Source organism: Schistocerca gregaria, chromosome 2 (genome assembly GCF_023897955.1).
Source record: "Schistocerca gregaria isolate iqSchGreg1 chromosome 2, iqSchGreg1.2, whole genome shotgun sequence".
NCBI lineage: Eukaryota > Metazoa > Arthropoda > Insecta > Orthoptera > Acrididae > Schistocerca > Schistocerca gregaria.
The window spans coordinates 312,136,267-312,142,625 of NC_064921.1; the positions used below are offsets into that span (position 1 = coordinate 312,136,267).

General features: G+C 41.9%; 1 non-coding gene across 1 annotated transcript; it reads left to right on the forward strand.

Moving 5' to 3' along the window:
• Positions 1-5,922: 5,922 nt before the first annotated feature.
• Trnas-cga (transfer RNA serine (anticodon CGA)) lies at positions 5,923-5,997 on the forward strand. Its single transcript has one exon. It is a non-coding gene; the product is annotated as a tRNA-Ser (tRNA).
• The last annotated feature ends 362 nt before the right edge of the window (positions 5,998-6,359 follow it).

Genomic DNA, 6,359 nt, shown 5'->3' on the forward strand with positions numbered 1-6,359 from the left:
CCGGGGGTTGGGCGCTTACGCCGGTCTGCTCATGTTTTCCGCCGCGTTATTAGGCGACGCATTTTGGTCATCACTTACCTCAATAATATTTATCCTTTGTTCATGGACATGTTTGGTATTCGGTGGAGTTTGATTACCGCAGTCCTGATTATTAGCATTGTTTGTTGGTACAAAGTGTCGTGCATTCGGAAACATATAATTGTAGTTGTGTGGTGTATAGTTCGGGTTTCCCCACTGCGGGGGTGGATAACTGACTCTAGAATTTTGACAATTTGAATTATTCTGCTGATATGGCGAATTTCTCTCAAAATAACCAGGGTTGTATCTTCCATCCTGACGTCTGTTTTGATTGTTGTTGTTTCGGTTACGGTTGTTGTTGCCTCTGGAGTACTGATTGTTGTTGAAACTACCATTGCGTCTGTTGCCATTACCATTACTTTTTCGGTAAAATTGACCATTACCAAAACTGTTGTAATTGTCGGAATTTTGGAATCGGGGTTCGCAAGATTGCTGCGAATATTATGTGAAGTTGGGCTGTTGTGATTTTTGCCCCTGATTTTGAGGAAGCGGGTTTGCATTCCACATGTTACCGCTGTTGTTATTTTGATTGAAATTATGGCAATTGTTTTGGCGAGAGTTGGAATTAGCATTATAAATATGTGGAGTGTTCTCTGAATCTCCTCTAAACACAAGGTCTACTTCATTCAAATAATCTAGAAATTTCTTGATGTTAGTTTCCGGAACACTAATTAATTGTGTCCGGTAATGCATGGGTAAATGACTTTTTAAGGTGTTAATCACATCGGCAAAATCGGCCGGTTTTGACCAATAAAGTGTTTTGTCCAGGTATCTTTCAAAATATTGACGCAAAGTTTCTTTACGAGGGTTGTATGGTTCGGGATTGTGAACTTCACGTCGAAGTTGTTTTTGCTCATGTTCTGACCAGAATTCCTGCAGAAAAACCTCTTCAAATTGCTTGAAAGTTAAATTTTGCCTTTTTATTTCCGCTCCCCATCTGGATGCTCGCCCCCTCAACACATTACTTACAAAAAAAATCTTTTCCGCATCTGACCAGTTGTGCGGAAACATTCCGTCAAAAGACCTAATAAAAACAATCGGGTGCACCGCTTGGGTATCATCGGAACTGAACGTTGGAAAATAGGCATGTTTAATCATGTTACCGTCAACAATACCGGCAGGCACTATAGGGCCTGAACTATTGTTCCCTGGTGAAACTTCATGGCACAAGGGTGGTTGAGAATTACTGTTTTGTGCGATCACTGAGAGCGGCTCTGTTTGATGTTTTTCGCTCGCAAGTGATTCGCTGTTAGACTGTGGAACAAACTGCACAGTGAAATTAGGCGGTGAACTCGTTGTGAGTGGGGTTGTAGGCGGAACAGTAACTACGTTAGAATCGGGAGTTAATAACTGAGAAATTTGGTTTTTTAAAGTGTTGGTCTCGGTTTGCACCTGAGACATGGCCTGGTGTAAAATCTCTTTTGTAGCGGTTTCTACCCTTTGCTCAATGAGCTTGTTGCAAATACCACATTCGTGCACTAATTTTTCTGCAATGTTTGCGTTACACTCTAAAGAAAGCGATTCTGTTTTTTTCCTCCAAATGGGAAATTTTTTCTTTCATTTCTAATTGTTGTAAGCATACTACGCTAACTTGTTGAGTAATACCTTCGATATCCATCGAAATTTTATTTTGTGAGGTGGTTTGATTTTGCACGAAATTCTGAACTAGATCATTGACCTGAGCCTGAGCGTTCGTGACCTGATCCAACTTGGTTTTACATGACTCCATTTCGGAATTTGTCACTGTTTGATATTTAACAAAGGAATTTTCGTGAGTGTTTACACGACATGACAATTCGCTGAAACTTTCGGTCAATTGTGTCGTTTTTGAATTAAGTTCTGAGATTTGGTTAGCCTGTTTTTCCAGAGTAGATGTTACCTCAGAAGACAATTGATCAATTTTGCTGTTTAATTCTTTTGTACTCTGCTCCTGTTTATCAAATCTAGTGTCTAGTTTATCAAACCTTTCATTAAGGATGCTATCCATACTTCGCGTAAGAAGTTGTATTAAAATTCCGTACTGATTCGGATCAATGTTTGGATCATTGTTCCTTTCACTAGAGTTGTGCAAATTAGGATCGGAGTGGGAAATCCCTAGTTGGACACGTCTACTATCGTTTTCCATAGGGTCAGGATTATTGGGTGTGTCACCTGATGAATTACTTTCGTTACTTAGTATTATTTGATGTGATACACCTGCAGTAAATTCCATAGATTCTGGGCTGGAAAAGCCTAGGAAAGGGGATGCTGATGATACAGTAGCATCACCGTTATCAGTTTGCTGTTGCTGTTGTTCCATTTTTGCCAATAATTAACAAACGTGAAATATACAAATAGTACACCCAGAATGGCGATGGCTTGCAAAGTACAAAAGATAAATAAAATTTAAATAGTTAGACGGTAATAACTATTACTTGATAGAATTTCCAAAAATGTCTGAATTATTATTGTGGTTGTAACCGTATTCGCGTAGCTAATCTGAAAGTGGTGACATGACGTAACAAACAGGATTGAGTCATAACAATGACTTCTGCATATCTTACTGTTGAATTTCAATGTTACAATAATAGAAATTCCATTGACAAAGGGTATGATTCTTGTTTAGGGAAAGGCATGGGAAATGGGAATAAAAGTTAGCATAGGCGGGAGGCGCACGCTGGACAATGGCATAGCAGAACAAATGCTTTTGCACTACTCACCGCGCTGCGTTGAAGCTTGCAGAAATCTTGTTAATCTTGAAACAACGTTAGCTCTCGTTTTCATATTGGGCATGAAAGAGAAAATTACAATTTTTTAGCCAATGTACAAGACAATAAATATTACTACACGTATGATTTTACTTTAATTTGCCCTTGTTAAGTTCATTCCAGTAAAATCCGAAGATTGGCGTCCTGTAAACGGTCGCCAGTGTGATGTCCGGAATTAAAAGAAAAAGGGAGGTAATTTTTTGTTTTTTTGTTTTGTTGTAAGGAAAGAAAGAAAAAAGGGTGAATAAAGGTGAAGGGAAGTGGTTCTATTTTTACTGGAATGAACTTATTGATGGACATCACAAAAATTTATTTTACCTATATTTTTTTTTTTTACTCATCGAAGAAGACAACACAACACATATAAGAAAAATCATCACACTAATATTATCCACAGAATGATCGTTTCACAAGACACTTTCTGGCTCGACTGACTCTTAAGACTGAACAAGACTCGACTGACTCTACTCTCTCTCTGGACCACAGCCTCTTCACGTCCCTCTGGACCAGAGATTTCAACTGTGATTAGCACGCCGATTATTTAATTAATCGTACAGCCGCTGGGCGCGCGCTTGGCGCGTCATTTAAATGGGATTAAACGCACACCGCGAGAGGCGTGGGCTAGCGGTGTCTTACAGGTATCGCCACAAGGAGGAGAAATGGTTACCATCACGTTTCCGACTTTGAAAAAGGTCGGATTGTAGCCTATCGCGATTGCGGTTTATCGTATCGCGACATTGCTGCTCGCGTTCGTCGAGATCCAATGACTGTTAGCAGAATATGGAATCCTTGGGTTCAGGAGGGTAATACTGAACGCCGTGCTGGATTCCAACGTCCTCGTATCACTAGCAGTCGAGATGACAGGCATCTTATCCGCATGGCTGTAGCGGGTCGTGCAGCCACGTCTCGGTCCCTGAGTCAACAGATGGGGACGTTTGCAAGACAACAACCATGTGCACGAACAGTTCGACGACGTTTGTAGCAGCATGTACTATTAGCTCGGAGACCATGGCTGCAGTTACCCTTGACGCTGCATCACAGACAGGAACACCTGCGATGGTGTACTCAACGACGAACCTGGTTGCACGAATGGCAAAACGTCATTTTTCGGATGAATCCAGGTTCTGTTTACAGCATTATGATGGTCGCATCAGTGTTTGGCGATATCGAGGTGAACTCACATTGGAAGCGTGTATTCGTCATCGTCATACTGGCGCATCACCCGGCGTGATAGTATGGGGTGTCATTGGTTACAAGTCTCGGTCACCTCTTGTTCGCATTGACGGCTCTTTGAACAGTGGACGTTACATTTCAGATGTGTTACGACCCGTGGCTCTACCCTTCATTCGATCCCTGCGAAACCCTACATTTCAGCCGTATAACGCACGACCGCATGTCGCAGGTCCTGTACGGGCCTTTCTGGATACAGAAAATGTTCAACTGCTGTCCTGGCCAGTACATTTTCCACATCTCTCACCAATTGAAAACGTCTGGTCAATGGTGGCCGAGCAATTGGCTCGTCACAATACGCCAGTCACTACTCTTGATGAACTGTGGTATCGTGTGGAAGCTGCATGGGCAGCTGTACCTGTACACGCCATCCAAGCTCTGTTTGACTCAATGGCCAGGCGTATCAAGGCCGTTATTACGGCCAGAGGTGTTTGTTCTGGGTACTGATACCTCAGGATCTATGCACACAAATTACGTGAAAGTGTAATCACATGTCAGTTCTAGAATAATATATTGTCCAATGAATACCCGTTTATCATCTACATTTCTTCTTGGTGTAGCAATTTTAATGGCCAGTAGTGTAGCACAAGTCCAAACCCGAGCTACAGACGCTTTAGGAGCATGACAGTGATGAAGTTCGTCACAAAATTTGTCTCATTTGTCTACAATATTCGCCTCAATTGAACTCGATGGGACACCTCCTCTGGGACGCTATCGGAGGCCAGCTCCCGTTCACAAACCACCGGACTGTTATTTGCGGGCAATGCGTGAACTGTGCCTATGCGTCTGGTGGCACAGGAGCCCTGAAACGTACCGAACACTTCTAGAATCAATGTTGGGAGATCACTGCTGTGTTGTGCTCGAAGCATAGTCATTGTTTTGTCTCATCAGTGTATGAATTAATGCTTTTTTTTTTGCTTTATGTTGCTGATATATTGGAAAATTGGATCGTTCATTAACAGGGGCATTAGAGCGATAAGGTGTAAATCAACTATCATACCATAGTTTTTTTCATCTGTTAATTTAACATATAGAAACCTTTAGGATCAGTGTTAAACCGAAACATAGTGATAGTGTTTCAGCTCATCAGTGTTCGAATCACTGTAGTTCATCGTTTATGTTACTGATACCTTAAACCGTCCGCTCATTATTCTCCTTACTTAGGACGGGCCTTAGCACGTTAAGGTTTAAATCAACTCTCACGCCGCAAAAACCTTTAAATCTTTTGTATCTGTTATTTGAATCTCCTAAAATCTCTTTGAGGAATTTTCAAAATCGTTCAAATGGCTCTGAGCACTATGGGACTTAACATCTGAGGTCATCAGTTCCCTAGAACTTCGAACTACTTAAACGTAACTAACCTAAGGACATCACACACATCCATGCCGAAGGCAGGATTCGAACCTACGACCGTAGCGGTCGCGCGGTTCCAAACTGAAGCGCCTAGAACCCCTTGGCCACACCGGCCGGCGAGGGATTTTTAGTTACTTGATGTTCCGACAGTCAAAAATCGGACTAAATGATTTTACCAATGCCTATCATGGTATTTCTATCTGTTTATTTTCAGAGGGGGTATATTTATGTATAGCCACTGAATAAACAAGCATCAGAAGAATCGCATATGACGTTACAACAGGATACATTAACAGTGGTTGTAATAACAAATGTAGTAGGCGGCATTAAAGACAGTGACACAGTTGCTCTACCAACTGAGCTACCAAAGCACATGGCTAAGCCATGTCTCCGCAATATCCTTTCTTTCAGGAGTGCTAGTTCTGCAAGTTTCGCAGAAGAGCTTCTGTAAAGTTTGGAAGGTAGGAGACGGATACTGGCAGAAGTAAAGCTGTGAGTACCGGACGTCAGTCGTGCTTCGGTAGCTCAGTTGGTAGAGCACTTGCCCGCGAAAGGCAAAGGTCCCGAGTTCGAGTCTCGGTCGGGAGCACAGTTTTAATCTGCCAGGAAGTTTCATATCAGCGCACACTCCGCTGCAGAGTGAAAATCTCATTATGTTTTCTGTTATGTGACACTTACAAGATAACAGGCGATTTAAAAACGAGTATCGCTGTACCACCTAGATCTCTACCTCTGCATTGCGACACCTGTCACAATGATTCTAAACATCGCCTGCAACAATATGTCAGCAAATACGAAAAACCGACTTATAAAGAACTTTGCAGTCAGAAAATGAAGCAAATTAGCTTTTCCATACATACTGCAGGCTACACATTTACCATTTTCCCATTTTCAGGCTGACAAGTCACAACTGCCAAATTACATCAAAGCCAATCTGCACAATTCTTTGCT